We start from the raw sequence: 18,016 nt of genomic DNA, 5'->3' as shown, positions 1-18,016 counted from the left end.
TAAAATACCTGCTCTTCATGGATCACTGTTAAAAGCATTTTATTTGTATTCATGATTCTTTCCATAGCCCTCTGTGGAGGGCACATATAGCTTCTCGAAAAGATAGCATGGGTGGCTGGGCTGTGACATGAAGTTTGTTCCTCTGAGCTGGAGACCGTGCTCTTGATGTCTAAATGAGCCTGCCTCTGAGCTGTGAGTGTAAAGAGGAGAGTAAGGCTGCTATTCATGTGTATAAATAATGTTGGAAACTCGGTTAACAGATTGCATTTCTTGCGTTGCAGGTGAATGGTGCTCTTGAGCACCTTCTGCAGGAACCACTCACACCTGTTCCGGGGACACTTTCTCCAAAGGATCAGTAAGCATCCAGTTCAATTTCAGATTCATGGGGTTGCTGCAGACCAGACACTGCTTGTCTCACTAAGACAAGGTGAATGTTTAAATATTTACTTCCTCTTGAGGATGATTTTTGATGTCATGACCTCTTCTGAAATATTTCTGCCTTGGTATCAGTCAGAAAGTTACAATAACTAAATAGAGCCGTGGCAGAGGGAAAAAATAGGCTACTGTAAAAAGACTTTGGTATATTGATTGCTATATTTATTAGATAAACGTGTGCTGATATGTTTGGAGATATTTTTTATTACTTAATGTAAAGTATAATGTGTTAACATTATTGCAAGGGGAATTTCATGACAAGCATTCTTCTTTTAAAATATAACTGCAGCTTGATTTTATGAAACCTGTAATTGCTACAAACTATGCTGTTTCTACTGCTATAAAATCAGTAACGAAACTGGAGAGGCTATCTCTTGGAAACTGGTTGTGATAAAAATGTACCGAATATGATTATCTTTATGCAAATCCTGCCCTGACTGTGAGCTTTCCTTACCCGTACTAGTAGTGCATGTAACTTTACTTCTGCATACCTTCTTCTTAAAGGTTAAAACTTTCTGTTCCAATGTATGAAATTGCCGGTCAGTCCATTTGGGGTTAATCATTGAAACAGGATTGAGGCTGGGAAAAGGTGGTAAAATCAAATCGAGTTGCAGTGTTAGAATAGTTCCTGCTGGGATTGTTTGGGGAGATGAAGAGAAGAGCAAGATGACTTTGCATCACTTAGAAAGATGGTCCAGTGGCCACTATATGGGCAGAAAAGAAGGGATGAAATAGGTGTTTTGGTCATGACATGAGGTTATCTTGGGTGGATGGATGTTGAGAAATAAAGGTTATTGAAATGTTTTCCTTCTTAAGTATATGACTTATTCTGCATCTCAGGTATCCGAGATTCAAGGTGAGTCAGTACCTCTGAGAATGAAATAGACATTTTCGTGGACTAGACCTCTTGGAATGGATATTCGTGTACAATGTGTAACAGTTGTTCAAGTATTTCATATACAATGTAGGGGAAGGGATGTCATGAAGATTTCCCAGTGAGCACAGCCTGGGAGATGAAAATGAGGAAAATGCCCCTGGTCATAGCATGGTGGCTGATTACATGGGCTATAGGGGACCAGATCAATTTTTCTGGCTTGCGTCCTGATACTGCCACCTTTTGGCAACAACTCCTGTGGTAGTGCTGCTACTGCTTTAGATCTTCCCTGTAGCTCAGATGGTAAAGAATCCGCCTGCAGTGCAGGAGACCTGGGTTTGATCCCTGGGTCAGGAAGATCCTCTGGAGAAGGGAATGGCAATCCACTCCAGTATTCTTGCTTGGAGAATCCCATGGATGGAGGAGCCTGGCGGGCTACAGTTCATGGGGTCGCAAAGAGTCGGACACGACTGAGCGACTGACACTGCTGCTACACTGCTACCTGTGGTAGCTGTGAAAATTAATTGAACTAATTTTCAAATTAGCACACAATAAGTGTTCAAAAATGGGTATGATTGTGCAAGTATTTTTAAGGACTTTTTTTTTGGTAAGGACTTTTGCAGTTTGACCAATTCTTGATCTTATTATCATTTTCTCTGTGAGGACTTAAATTTCTTATCTGTAAACCTGCCTACGGTGTTGATTTTTCCTTAATCTCACCTGGCCAGCCCAGTTGGAAAGACATTACTGTATTTTTCAAGAGGAGATGGTTGGCTTTCAAATATGGCATGTATTATATTTCTCAAGATCATTGGTATTTTAAATTTTATGATATCAAATCTACTTTCTAGCATCTAGTATAGAGTAAATTGTCTAACTTTTCTAAATAGTCTCATCTTTGAAATGGGAACAGTAGAATATTTATGACAGTTTTTGTGTGGAATAAATATGTAAGTTACAGTGCATGACCCCAAAATACTCAATACATGTGGTTACTATAACTATTACTACCATTATTGTTCTTATTCTTCTTAATCACATACTTATTTACTTCTGATGTGATTGTGATGTCAGTCTTTAATTTGTGGAACTTTAAGCAGAATATTCAGCAGTTGTTACTAAAATACTGGTATGTGCAAAGTCTTATACCACTTTTTAACTTTTGAAAACATGATTCACCATCATTTTGTTCCCTCGAAATACAGTGTATTTCATTTGAACACCAATCTTATTTTCATGATGCTGTTAAATCTCTAAGGACAACTGCTTTTAAAACGCCTGAGACTTGATCTTTACTAGAGGAAAATTAAAACTTACATTTTAAATCGTTTCACATGTTGGTGATATTTAATATCAGAGTTTGTCTGTTTTATCCATCCAGTCTTTCTAACTTTGCACTCTGTCTTATCTCCATGGTTCTGAATGTTTAGAACTTGATTCCATAATCCAGCCTTATCTGACTCAGGTTATATTTGTCATAATGCAGTACTAGGTTTGAAATAACCAGTGAATTTTAGAAAAGTGCAAAAAGTGGCTTCTTTCATATTAAGATCTGATAATGACCATGCAACGCTATGTTCCAGGGTTCATGATAATGTTCACTATGAACTGTTGTAAACAGTAAAATCAATTAAAAAAATTTTTTTTTCTCCATTTTATTTTTTTTCTCTGGTTTTGTTTCCAAAATGTTTTTAAATAAGTTGTGTGAGCAAATAGGAATACGACTGTATCAAATGTTTCAACAGCATGCCTCTAAAGATTTATGGCATATGTAGGATTAACCAATAATATAAATTTTCAGTAGAGCTAATTTACCTTTTTATGTAATCTGGGCCTGAACCAGATTTTTGACAAGAACAATGCAATTATTTCACTAAAGCTTTGACAAGTAGGTATATCGTAACATCTTTTAAAGTTGGCAGCAAGATAACATTAGATCATTTGCCACTTAAAGTATCTGTATAGAAAAAAGGACTTAAATTATGTATAAAAGTTAGAAACTTTTTACTGAAAAGACAGTAAAATTTTAACTTTCTTTTTAGTAGTATAAAATGTTTCCTTCCTAATGTTTAAAATTGAAGAACTTTAAGAGTGTTTATCCAAATATTTAGTGTATTTTCTACTCATATCTTTCAGTATAATTTTGATAGTTAAAAAATAAGAAATTTTTAAAAATCTCATTGCCTACCATTAAATTCCAAACATTATCAGATGCAGGGTATTTGTTTTAGGTGATCTCATTGTTACTAAATAGAAACAGTGTTTCTAGAAAGACTCCACTGCAAAATGAGGCGATCAGAGGAGAGCGTCAGGTGGAGCGTGTTTCATCCCCAGGTGTTTAGCTCTGCCTTTCGTTTTATCATGTTTTCTACTTCACTGTTTTCTCAGAGACTTCTTGAGGGTAAGACATCCTGCGAAGTAAGGTCGATGGTGATTTCTCTTGTGTTTGATGTCTCACAGAAATAAGCAGTGTCAAGCATGTCAGTGCCACTTAACGTTTCTGGACAATCCATCCTAATTTAGTTTCTGAGGACTCTTTTGATTGTTTTCTAGGAAAGGGAAGAATGGAAATTAGGACATTTTTTGTAGAATGGGAAAGTGTGAGGAGAAACCTGAGGTGTCTGATTGCATGCTTCTAGTGTATCCCAGAACCGCTCCTGAGAAGAAAAATCCTATTCTCCAGTGTCCTGAAGGGAACGAAATATTTGGTATTGGTATTGTGTGTGTGTGTGTGTGCTCAGTCGCTTCAGTAGCGTCCAACTCTTTGTGACCCTATGGACTGTAACCAGCCAGGTTCCTCTGTCCATGGGATTCTCCAGGCACGACTGGAGAGGGTTGCCATTTCCTTCTCCAGGGAACCTTCCTGACCCAGGGATCAAACTCGTGTCTCCTGCATTGCAGGCGGATTCTTTAGCCATTGAGCCACCTGGGGAGCCCATTGATATTGGTGGTTAACACAAATTTAAGGTCAACTTTACGTGCTGTGACCTCTCATTAAATCATTACCTAATCACATTTATATTGTTTATTGCAGTGTTCTGATAACCCAGATGTTGTGTTTCATTAATTTGAATTGTGTTGGGAAGTCTGCAGAGACGGAAAGCACTTCATACTTAAGATTTTTTCCCCCCCAAAGGGTATAATGTATTATTCAACTTAGTCTAAGTTCTTATTTATTTTTATTTCTACTTTACAGTGAAAGTGAAAGTCGCTCAGTCATGTCCACCTCTTTGTGATGCCATAGACTATACAGTTCATGGAATTCTCCAGGCCAGAAAACTGGAGTGGGTAGCCTATGTCTTTCCCCTTATGTACATTTTTCTTACTTTACTTTTATATTCTTATTCTGAAAGTGTATAGATAATAGCAGTAACTCATAATTCTTGGTATGAATTGTCAGGAAAGAGCATAGAATTTCATACAGGCCTGGAATTAAATAAATTATGAAACATTTATATTCACCTTAGTTCTTAAATAGTATCAAAACTCCAGTTTTTTTAACAATATAGAAAATTTTCTAGGAAAGTCATTTCATCTGTAGTCTCTAATTCAGGTTCACTTTTATAATATAATTTTAAGAAGATTGTGACCTGGTGAATTTTGCTTTTATATTCTTTCTAAAAGTTGATTTTATCTAGGAACAGCAAAATGTTTAGTCTGTTTCTTGGCATATTTACTCAAAGAGATCTACTCAGGTGTACTGAAAATCTGACTGTATAATTAAGAAGTCAGGGTGATTGTCAAGCGAAGAATAAAGTGGGTCCACAAATATCTTCCAACTTTTATGTTTGCCCTGAAACTAAATCTTGAGTGTGAAGGAAGGACTGAACAGGACTGAACACTGAACATGAGGTCAGAAGACTAGGTTGCTAACTCTGATTTTAGGCCACGCAGTTTCTTGACCTCATGAGATTTAGTTTATTTTTCCTTAGCAAACACACTTCACTGGATTATTGTCAGAATTAAATGAGTTAGTATTTGTGAAAGTGTGTTTGAACTTTAAGGCTCTTTGAAAATGGTGCATGTGGATATTGCAGTTACCAGTGGTGTAACATGGGAGCTTTTATTAGAGGAGTTTAGAGAGTATAAAATTCTGTTACATCTTTCAATTTAAAGAATTAGAAAGAGAAGCATTTTCAGTGGGTTTAATATGATGCTTCCTCTTACATGTCTCCTTTCATCTAGCACATGATGATTTCTGTTTTTTGTGGATAGAACATGTATGTTCAGAGTAAATGGTAAATACTGACATTTAATGCTTTTTGTTAAATATTAAACCCTTGGTAGATTATTCAGAAGACTTGAGTTCCCTGTCACTGATGTCAGAAAAATTCTAAACCAGGAATAGTAAAGACTGTATAAATTCAGCAGTGCTGATGAAGTCAATTAAAATTATTTATGTTCCATAATATAAATTGGAAACTGGAGTGAAATGTAGCTCCTTTTATATCATATTGATACGTGATCAGGAAAGATAGGTAATTTATAATAGGCATAAGTTTGCCTTTATGAACTATGTTTCTAGACACCAAGGAGATAGTTTTTCTGGTGTAGATAAAAACTTGGTCCTGACTTACTGAGTTAGATGACATGGAAATTCAGGAGGTGGTATCGAAACCTGGTTTTGTCTGAGTCCATAGTCAAGGCTCTTGAGCACCGTGCATACCTTCTTCGTGTATATTACAAAGGAGGGGATGATCTGCAGTGTGCCAGAAGACTCTTCTGTCTCCATCAGTTTCACACAGTCTCAGCATGATATAAATTGTAAAGTGCTTATAGTAAGTTGTTTTGAAGGAAAATTTTAATGCACGAACAAGAAAGATATTTTTAAAGCTCTGCTACTAATTTTAGACCTTTTACATCTAACAAATGACCCTTTTAATGTCTTGATTGGTACCTTGGTGACCTGTAGAATGATTCATGTATGACTGCATAGGAGAAATAGTTTATTTGCATAATATTATTTTGAAGAATAAGCAACTCCATGCTCTAAGTTCACTTAACATTTTATTTATTCAACATGTGTCCTACTTACCGTCTTGTCCTACAAAGAATGCACACTTGACGGTGACCCTCTCATCGTGAGCCCCTAGAGGGAATGGTCTGTGATCTATTCATCGTAGTGTCCTTGCTCCCAGCTAGAGTTCCTGGCACACCATAGGCACTCAATAAATATTTAGGAAATGAAAGCTGGATAAAAATAATCAAGTACACGCCCAGGGTCATATAACAAGTCAGGGTCATAACGATCGTGAGAGTCTTATTTTTTATTTCTCATCTACTGACACATTCTGTGACTTATTTATTCAAGAAGTATTTATTAGATGTGTACTGTGTACTCAGTGCTTCCCTAGATACCAAGGATACATTAATAAGCAAAATTGATGAAAAGCCCAACCTTAATGGGCCTTGCATTCTAGCTAATAAAAGGACACCTGGTCAAACTTTTAAACCTTTTATAAAATTAAAATGTAATTTTTCAAGAAGTTATTTATGACTGTAGTTTCAAAAGCAATTGCCATAACAGTGGAAAATAAATGTAAAGTTTCACAAAATACTCAATGGCCCATGAATGAAGACTGCTTGGGTTTTTAAGTGATGTTAAACATAGTGGTAAGATTAAATCACTGCTCAGCATTCATTACGTTAAGAGGTTCAGCAGAGTATATTTTATTTCATAGTTTTCAACTCTGTTTTTAAATATAGTGCTGTTTCAGATTCCACTAATAATTAAATACATACAAAAAGAAGGAAATACTGAGACAGTGGGTGGGGAGAAAGACTGGTGGCAAAGGATATAGAAAGGAACATTGTGAAATACAGTATCTAAATAGATTTTCACTTAAGCCATGAAAGGGTATGTTAAAAAGCTAAAATTGCTTACATACAAGAGTAGCAGATGGATGCAAGTATTCCATCAGTGATGTTAATGAGATTACCACTTAAGTATTGATGTAATTTTTGATTTGGACTGGCTGATAACTCTCTATTTCTTTATTAATTGGCATTGGCAATCAGCTCCTAACATAAAGCCCTCAAATGTTAATGTGAAATTCAATCTAAAATAGAGTGGATGATAGTCTTTGAATTAACCATTGAGCCAATGCCTTATATAAGCAAAGAGGAAATTAGACGTCATAGGTCCGTTTTGTTATAAGGAACAGAATTCCTTTCTAGCTAGCTTAGATAAGGGGGATTTACTGGGGTGACACATGAGGAATGTTTACTGTAGGTTTGCTGGAGGAGTTCAGCCTGGCAGACAGGCAGCCCTGACTCTTGGCTGATGGTCTTTGTGGGTTACATGGCCTCTCCTCTTTTGTACTTTGTTTAAATCTACTTCATTGTCATCTTTCTACTCTCAGAACTGCTCCTTCTGTATTTACATGTGGCCAGTACACTGGTCTCCAAAATGTATTTCCGACAGACTTTCCAGAATGGCTGTCCAGAACTGACTCCAGCTCTGTGGACCTGATTCCACTTCTTGTATGAGTGTGACTTATACACCTTGATCATTATTCATTTAAACCCAGTAAGCAGTAGTTAGAAGAGAGGGGTTACATGGCACATATATAAGCTCCCTCTATGCCAGTGGGCAACACAGAGACCCAAGAATGGAATGTGGGGACAGGTTGGCTCCTGTATAGTAATAGATGAATCATAGTGTCTTAATATTTATAGGCAGATTAGCATTTATGGTAGATTTTTGTACTTCTTAGATGATAAATAGAAAGCATATATTTTGATACATCAATTTGTTCCCTAAATAGCAGCAGAAACCAACCAATAATCTTGTATTTCTACATTATAAAAATGTCACAAGTGATTCATGGCATATATTTAATATGCATACTTTAAATACTTGAATGTGATAAATTGCTGGTATAATTTTTAATTTAACAGTTGAATGATGTTCATCCTTCCTCTAACACCATAGCATTTCAATTCTGTGACATGGCTGATTGCCTTCTTTGGGTACATCTTGCACCAAAAATCTGGAATATTTGGTTCTTGATGACTTCAAACAGGATATGGGCCATCTTATGGGCTTCCCAGGTGGTGCTAGTGGAAAAGAACCCACCTGCCAATGTAGGAGACAGGAGTTTGACCCCTGGGACAGGAAGATCCCCTGGAGGAGGGTACAGCAACCGACTCCAGTATTCTTGCCTGGAGAATCCCTTGAACAGAGGAGCTCTGTGGGCTAGAGTCCGTAGGGTAGCAAAGAGCCGGACTCAACTGAAGCAGTTTAGCATGCACGCATGCACACACTCTTCTTACCTTCTCAGGTTTAGCTCATACACTTTGATGTCCAGGCGTGGACACATTACTTAGAAAATGGACCTTATTTCCTGCTGAGTGTCTCCTTACCTTTTTTTTTTTTTTTAAACCACGACTATGTCAAACTCCAGCACGTTTCATTTCAGTCCCAATCGTCTGAATTTTCATCTACCACATAAACCTAAGAATCCAAGTGCAACTAAAACAAGCTTAAATTGCTGTTTAATGAGGTTTGATGAGGCTTCTTGACTTTTTGAACTATTGAATTACATATTCAGTTTTTATTGCTTTTACTATGCAGAGCTCTAAGTTCATTGCTGAGGCCCTAGTAGTCATTCTTGCTCTTTTTCCCCTCTGTGGATGGTGTTGTGGGAGGGATAAACAACAACTTTGCTATTTGCGACCTTTGCCATTTAGTTCAATGTTCTTGCTTGTTCTTGGACATAACTTTAAAGGCATCCACATAAAGATAACTGCTTCAACTCTAGAAATTCACCCCTATTAGGATCATTGTTGATTGCCCAGCCAAATGTTTTCTGATTTTGAGGTGTTAACTTTTATCTACATTATCATATCTTCTGGTGGCTGTTTGGTCTACATTTCATAAAGTCATTCTTAAATGAGTTTACTTTTAATCGTATTAGAGTCTATACATCTGTTGCATTAAATGATATACAGATTGGCACACAATATTAATACTTGTTCAAAGTCAAATGTAGGCATTACTGAGCTTTAGAAATTCCTCGTAGCGTTCTTTATTGATTTTTTTTTTTTTTGCCCCAAAGATTTGGAGTACCATTAGGATGTATTGCTAATGTCATATTTTCTATAATTTAAAGTCAAAACTCAAAGGAATATATTGCTTTTATTTAAAAGCATTCTTTTTTTAAAATTTTATTTTATTTTTAAACTTTACAATATTGTATTGGTTTTGCCAAATATTGAAATGAATCCGCCACATGTATACATGTTCCAGATGAAGACAGAAGTGGGTCTCAAAGTGAGATATGGTATCATTAATGGTTGAGGTTGTAATTTTCAAGCCTCTTCTCTGTCTCCCTTAAGGAGACTGGAAACTTCTGTTCTCTTGTGCACCTACTATTCCGCCAGAATTGAGCCCTCTGTTAAATGAGGTTTGAATTTCACCTGTTTGACTTGATGCTGTGAAGACACATCTCTAAACTCAGGCTGGGACATTTTTGTTTGTTTGTTTTCTCTTGTTCTATAAACTCTTTTGCAAACGGAGGTCAAGAAGCTTCCAGTCATCATTAGATCTGGAGAACTTAATTTGCTGCATACAGTGATAGTGAGATGCTTCTGGACAGTCAAATCAGGCCAGGAAATCATTGCTAATTCTCAGGTTTCATGTTGGCCAATCACGAAGTTGACTTACCTCCTTTCTTTTGGTCATCTTATATACAAATGGCATTAAACATAGAAAATGTCAATTGATACTTAAATTGTCACAGACTGAGATGTTAAATGAGCTGAAATGGGGAGCTTTCATCCATCTATTCATTCATTTTAAGTATTCAGCTGGAAATACATGTGGAGAGCCTTTCATACATGAGTGGCCCAGATGTGGATTCAAAAGAAGAGCTTGTTGTTGCTCTTGTTTTAATCTAAGGATGTGGTCAGTTACAAAATGACCATAATTTTTGTCCTCTTGGGGATTGAGGGTGAAGCTGTAAATGTTCCCATCCAAAAGTAGTTTGTTTTGGCCAATGGGACATAAGCAAAAATGATGCAAACAGAGGCTTGAAAGGTTCTTGCTTGGTGAAGCTGTCCCTTTTGATGCTTCTGGTCCTGGTATCCATGAGAAGCAGCACTGGGGAGCTTGTTAGATGATGAGAAGCACATGGCTCATCACTAGCCAATTGCCAAACCTGTGAGTGAGGACATGGTGACCCAGCAGACTCAGTTGACCCTCCAGCTGATCTGAAATGCATGACCTGAGATCAGCTGAACCTGACCCAGAACATTTATTTGAACTAAATAAATGGTGGGTGTATTGTATTCACCCATTGAATTTGGAGGTGGTTTATTAAACAGCAAGGGTTAGCTGACATAGGATGTGAGAGCAATACTCCTTTAAAACAGTTCCATTGGAAGGCAGGTAACATATACTATCATCAAGCTTAGATTACCAGAGTTTGCAGACAGAGAATTTTAGAAAGATGTCAGAAGTTGGGGAAGAAGAGTTTAGTTTTAAGGTTAACTGTAAAATCTGAGCAGAATTCGGGTATATATGAGAGCAGAAAGGACGTGATAGATGACGAGACAAAACTGAGAGGTGAGAAGGAAACATGGGACTTAAATGTAAAATCTTAACTTTTTAGTTAATTTGGAGGAATATACCCAAATGATCTCAAACCTCCATGAAAGTTCTAGCTTACTTCCAGCCCAGGCCATTTGAGGTGATAGCCCCAGAAATAAACCTGAATATTCTAATATTTCTGTCCCTTATATTCCTTCTTTTATGCTTCTAGTTTTAAGTTCAGAGCAAAAGAACAGGTTAATTGGGTTGTGAAATTTGGATGAGGCCTAAAAAAGTGTGTTTGGAAAAGCAAGTGCTTGTACCAGTCTCTCCAGTCACGTAAAGAGGTTTTACTTTACCTAGTTTACAAGTTAGGAATGAGAAGTTAGTTAAGAAGCATTCGCTTTACTCTTTTCTTAGCTCTTCTATCTTACTGTGCACAAAATATCATTCTTCTGCATTTGAAATGATTAACCCGTGCTTTTGCTTTTCAATATATGACAAGATTGTGCCAAATTGAGAGTTGTTGTAACTAATTGCTAATCAGGGTCTAATCAAAATTGTCATAATATATCTTGTTAACAGTACATGTATATGAGCTGAAATTCAATTAATACGCTTTTTATTTCTACTGAATTCACAATATGCTGTTTAACTCTACTTCTCCTTCAGATATGGTCAAAAAACCTCCTCAAAGAGGCCTTATTTACCAAACTATTTCAGTTTTATTAGGGCTTTCATGGAGCTGTGCTCACTTTTTGGGACTTCTTTCAGAGTTTGTTTGCACTTTCACTGAATGAAGTCTGTTGTCTTCATTGAATTGTAAGCTTTTTGAGAGCAATGACCAAATATCTTTGTATTTACTGTTTTGTTCTTGGTGTGGAGCTCAGTGTCTGGCGTCTACTAGGAACTGAACAAATATTTGGAGGAAAAAAATGTATTAATGTAGAGATAGCTCTTTTGCTTCCATGGGGCCCCAGTTTAAATGCTAACAGTGGAAAGGTGAGATGAATTTATTCCGGTCAGAGGCAACAGCTGAGGTCCTAAGTGGAAAGAGTTTAATACAGTCAAGCAGCAGCAAGTCCAGGCAAAACCAAAGCTAGGTGATCCACAGGGGAACATGGGTTCAGGGAGGGAGTCAGGACCATATTCATATGGGGCTTTCTAGGTCATGGTGAGAGCTTGGAGTTTAAGTGCAGTGGGGGAGAGACTGCAGGATTTAAAACAGGGTGATGATGTCATGTGTACTGAGGTCACTCTTGCTCCTGTGCAGAGAGTGGGAGGAGCTTAGGAGGTGGGTCAGAAGCTCTAATTAGGGTTTGGACCTCTTCTTGGTTCATGCTTAGAGTATGGAGAAAGGTAGATGAATTTGTGATGTTTTCTGAAGAATCATTGGGATGTGCTTGACAGATAAAGAGGAATTGCGATGTTTCCCATGTTTCTGTCCTTAGTGATTGAGTGTCTGGTGTTTCATTCACTGATGCTAGAAAACCTGTGTGGGGTGCCAATACATTGGAATAGAGGTGGAGAAACCACCATTCTGTGAGTGAAAAGATGGAAATCACTGTACCACACAGGCATTAATGGAAAGAAAGCTAAGATGGCTTTATTACTGTCAATAAGATTTTAGAACAGGAAATACTACCCAGAGAAAAACAGGAATATTTCACAGTGATAAAGAGGTCAGTTCATCAATAGTCCTAAATGTATCTGTATCTGAGAACAGAGCCTCCCATCACAAGAAGGTGAGTTTGATGGAAAGGAGAAATAGAGAAGTCTGTAATCATAGTCGGATATTTCAATACTCTATTCCCTTAACTGATGAAATGGGTGGAGGAGCTAGGTAAGGCGTAGAAGACTTGATCAACATTGCTGTCATACATGATCTGTTTGAGTATTTCACATAGCAGCAGGGAACATACACCCAGAACATTCACTGGGAGAGATCATATGTGGGGCTATAAGACAAATCTTAACAAACTAAAGAAAATTGAAGCCATGTAATGGATGGTCTCTGAGCACAAAAGAATTAAATTGAATCTTTGTAAGAGTATCTTAAAATTTGGTAAATTCTTGGAGATCAAACAACACATAAATAATCCATATTTCAAAGACAAAATCACAGGGGAAATGAGAAAATATTTTGAATTGACTGAGAATGAAGTAATTTCAGATCAAACTGGGTAAGATGCAGCTAAGTAATAATTAGAGGGAAATTTTTTGTATTAAATGCTTATGTTAGAACAGAAGTATCAAATTAATGGGCTAAGCTACTGCTAATGAGACTATAGCAATATGAGAAAATTAAACCCAAAGCAAGCAGAAGGAAGGAAGTAATAAGCATAAATCAATAACTCAGTGAAATAGAAACAGAAAAATAAAAAGGCAGGGTTTTAAAAAATACTAATGAGGTTGGGAAATCTTTAGCCAGACTGATCAGAGAAGAAAGAATAAACAAGTTACTATTAGGAAAGACAGATAACATGGAATAACTGGGTTACATTGCAAAGATGAGAGATTAATTTAACATTCAGAAGTCAGTATAATTCATCATTACAGTTTAAAAATTATAACTCAAATGGTTATCTCAGTAAATGCAAAAAAATTTAACAAAATCCATAACAAGAACTTGCAGCAAATAGGTGGGATATGCTTCAGCTTTATAAAGGATGCCATATTTAACAGTTACTTTTCGTTGTTAAATCAGAAACAAGGCACTTAATGCCTGGCTACCTCCTCATTTTATTACATAATACCCAGAATCAAGAAATGTCATAAGTGGTAAAACAGCATGTTCTTGCAATAGTTTCTACATTGCCATTATTATTTTCCTTTTTTAAAAAAGTTATTTATTTTTTAATTGGAGGATAATTGCTTTACAGTGTTGTGTTGATTTCTGCCATGTATCACCATGAGTCAGCCATGGGTATACACATGTCCCTTCCCTCTTGAACCTCCCTCCCACCTCCCACCCCATCCCACCCCTTTCAGCGTCACAGAGCAGCAGGCTGAGCTCCCTGTACTGGACAGCAGCTTCCCTTTAGCTATCTGTCTTACAGATGGTAACGTATATGTTTCAGTGCTATTCTCTTAATCCGTCCCGCCCTCTCCTTCCCTTGCTGTGTCCATAAGTCTGTTGTCTGTGTCTGAGTCTATGCCTGCCCTGAAGATAGGCTCATCAGTACCCTTTTTCCAGATTCCATATATATGTGTTAATACTAGATTCCATATATATGTGTTAATCCATGATGTTTGTTTTTGTCTTTCTGACTTGCTTCACTCTCTATAGGTTCATCCACCTCCTTAGAACTGACTCACATGTGTTCTTTTTTTTATGGCTGAGTAACATTCCATTGTATATATGTACCACAACTTCTTTATCCATTAACCTGTTAACGGACATCTAGGTTACTTCCATGTCCTGGCTAATGTAAATAGTGCTGCAGCGAACACTGGGGTATGTGTGTTTTTTTCAATTATGATTTTCTCAGGGTATAAGCCCAGTAATGGGATTGCTGGGTCATATTGTAATTTTATTCCTAGCTTTTTAAAGAAATCAACTTACTATTCTCCATAGTGGCTGTATCAACTTACATTCCCACCAGCAGTGCAAAAGGATTCCTTTTTCTCCATATCCTTTCCAGCACATTATTATTTTCAATCATCAAACTAAATTGGTTTAGTGTTTTCCCCAAGTGATGTTCTGTTGATCTGCTCTTGCTTTTCTCTAGGTGTTCAAAAGCTGTCTTTAGTGTCTATGTGGATAGACACTGATGAGGAATCATCAGTGATCTTAGAGGCAGATTTTAAAGACAGTGTGGTCTGTGGGGTGCAGGTTACTTGAATGTGGAAGTTGGGTGGAGATAGATAAACTCTCAAGTACCATACACAGCAGCTTGGCTATTTTCCACCATAACTAAAGGGTCAGTGACAAATCATCCCCACCCCCAGACTTGGAGTTACTGAGTATTTTGCTATAGTGGCCCCTCCTTGTCAAGTGACTGCATGCTTCCCATGACCATGAAGCCCAGTAACTGGTAAAATGTTTATGATTATTCATCATAATACTTATAATTACATTGTATTTGTATGGCCAACACAGATTGATCCTGTGTGCTGTATTTCTGGGCTTCCCTGGTAGCTCAGTGGTAGAGAGTCCATCTGCCAGTGCAGAAGACACAGGTTTGGTCCCTGGGTCGGGAATATTCCCTGGAGAAGGAAATGGCAACCAACTCCAGCTCCACTATTCTTGCCTGGAAAATCCCATGGACCAAGGAGCCTGGCGGGCTCCATGGGTTCGCAAAAGAGTTGGACACGACTTAGCAACTGAGCATGCTCATACTCTGTATTTCTACTAACTCATCTTAATTATCTTAATATTAATCTTGTGTTTATAAATTTAGAGTGAATATAACTACTGACAACACTTAAGTATCTAGGTTTTACATGTTGAAAATTATTTTCTGTATTTGACTGCAGAGTCCTTAAATTAAGATGAGAAAACGGTAGTGATACTGCTTTGTAAACCTTTTTATTTTATGACCAATGACAAAATAACTGTTAATTCCAATTGTATATAGGGCTATTTATTCAAAACTATCTACATTTCCATCCTGAAACTCTTGAGAGTGAAAGTGTTGAAAGGTTATTTTAGTGTTAGCATTCAGAAAAGCTTCATTAAATTTCATAATGGATAAAAGATATGGGGATGGCAAGTTTGGTAAATTTTCACTTTTAAACAACATTTAAGAATCATGAGTTAGTCCTTTTCAACATTATGGGTTTGTATGTTTGCTGTGTGTGTGTGTGTGTGTGTGTATGTGTGTAAAATTATAACTATGGTTTCCACCTCAAATTTATTTCAAGCCTGATAAGGGCAACTTTAATCCATTATAAATGAGAGCAAGAATGAATTAAAATCATAGTTTTTGATTTTGCTTCCAGAAGAGAGAATAGGGGACTACGGCCCATTGAGTGTACAGTCGCTCACTTGACAGCTTTCCTGTTGGTTTTGTATTTTTGCCTCCTACTCAAGTTTTGCTACTGCTTTGGCTAAGAAGAGAGTCAGAATGTACTGTGGGGGTGTGATCAAGAGAACAAGAGAATTACAGCTCTTCAGACTATGACAGAATATACCGTTTCTTGAGCTAAAATTAAAAAATAAATGTATTTAACTCAAACAGACCTTTAAAATGTACATTCAGTTTAGCTCTTAAGCTTGAATGCATCTAGAAAGAAAAACAGAGTTCATCATTCAAGTATCTTCTTCTATATTTGGTGGTGTTGTGGTCACTTCCGCCAGCCCACCAGCTAAGATGACGCAAACAGCTGTAAAATCGTGGGAGGAACAAACAGTAGAAATATGAGCAATTATGCAGTATCTCACTCTTTCTTTGAACTGCTGCCTTTCGATAGCATGCTGTGGTTAGCAGGGGAGAGGGACCCTAGGGATCTTCTACGTTGTTTCCAGAATATCTTTGAAAGTGATTCTTCTGGAATGTAATTAAAACTTGATAATGAAATTCTTACCAGGAAGTATTAATGGCAAAGACAAGGTTGAAGGTGGAGGAGAGAGGAGACCAGTGTTGGGTCAAATTCCCCTGGAGGGCTGAGTCCTGAGAAGGGTGGATGGAGGTGGCCACAGAATTGAAGATGGCAAGGATGGAAGTCAGGGAGTGAGAGTTCCTCCAAGTGCTGCCAAGTTCTGTGTCTGAAGTTCAGCTGTTACTTTCAACTCAAAAATTTCAGTGGCTACTGTCTGTAGTATATAGACCACATGGAGGATTAAGGACACAAATGACCAATCAGCCTTCTCTTATTCCTCATTCTCACATTTAGCCTGTCCCTTGAGATGCTGCATCCTTTATGTAACCAAGAAGATTTGAACCTTTTCAAGAATATCTTTCCCTACCTTGTGTTCCTGATGTACCCAGTTGAAATGTTTCTGCCTTTCATAATAGTTTATAACTCCCTGTAAGAGGTAAAGTTAATTTCTGTTCTGGAACCTTCCTTCTGGTTTGTTAATTCATATATAATAGAGTTTGTCTCATTTACTAGATTTATCCATTTTGGGCCCCACACTGGATTATGTACTGCTTTTTCTCTTTGTCTTGTCTTCATTCTTAGCATTTATACTACAACATGATTAGATAACCACTAAATGTTTAAAATTGAATATATAGAAGAAAATCATTTAAGACATGGTTGTCATGATTAGAAAATATCAAAAAGGAATTAAGGCTATGGAAGATAGTCTTACTGTTCTTTGCTGTTCTTAAGATGATGCATTTATAAGTTTTAAAATTTATATGACAGAGGCAAGTATTGGTAAGACAAGCAGAGCTTGTTTTCTTGTGGAGAAAACAAGACTCATATGTCTTGATGAAAAATTTTATATTAATCAGAAGTCTAGTGAAATATTTTAAATATTAATAGCAAACCTAAGACATTTCAGGACTTGAATATGAAAGATTATCTTCAGGATACTGTTCTTATTTAGGCAGGTAAATACAGTTTTTAAAAACATTGAAGAATGGTGCCTTAAGTCACCATATAAGTTCTTAATGAACTTGCAAATTGAAAATGACATTTTTGAAATATAAAGAGAAGATACCTTGCTTTTCCCAGATTTCTGTTTTTGTTTGTTTTTTTTTTGCCTCAAGATGTAACTCTCAGTATTTTCTCCATAAAGGCCTTTCTGAGTTTATTCTCACAGTAATTTACCCCGCCGTGTTCTCTACTTGGAAAGCAATTCCACATCAAGTTACTGAAAACTTGCACTGAGAGTTGGCTTAGCGTATTGTTTTATTAGAGTTTGTCTGCACTTGAATTGGGCTTTGATTTTTAACATCATGTTAAAACGTTCAGATTTCCTACCATTTTTCAGGCTGTACAGTTTTATGGTCCAACAGTTCACATCTTAAATAATTCTTAGAGAAGGAAATGGCAACCCACTCCAGTATTCTTACCTGGAAAATCCCATGGATGGAGGAGCCTGGTCGGCTGCAGTCCATGGGGTACAAGGAGTCAAATACCACTGAGCAAAGAGTCAGACACTTCTGAGCGACTTCACTTCACTTCATTCTTTATATAGATTTATAAATTTTGTTGTGTCAAGCAGTTGCAATGCACTACATTTTCCTTCCATTTATGAAGGTTGAAACCATAGCTGAAAC

General features: G+C 37.0%; 1 protein-coding gene across 6 annotated transcripts in view; it reads left to right on the top strand.

Moving 5' to 3' along the window:
* Positions 1-18,016, top strand: part of DLGAP1 (DLG associated protein 1) — a 782,615-nt gene that overhangs the window by 114,789 nt on the left and 649,810 nt on the right. For 5 of the 6 annotated variants that reach the window (XM_059880829.1, XM_059880830.1, XM_010818853.4 and 2 more), the window contains exon 2: positions 282-427. The gene's annotated coding sequence lies outside the window, so the exon portion shown is untranslated. The remainder of the gene's footprint in view (positions 1-281; positions 428-18,016) is intronic. The other variant, XM_059880827.1, reaches the window with a different exon arrangement.

The sequence above is a fragment of the Bos taurus genome, chromosome 24, assembly GCF_002263795.3.
Source record: "Bos taurus isolate L1 Dominette 01449 registration number 42190680 breed Hereford chromosome 24, ARS-UCD2.0, whole genome shotgun sequence".
Classification (NCBI taxonomy): domain Eukaryota; kingdom Metazoa; phylum Chordata; class Mammalia; order Artiodactyla; family Bovidae; genus Bos; species Bos taurus.
Note: the sequence above shows the minus strand (reverse complement) of the source record. Positions and strands in the feature narration are given on the sequence as shown.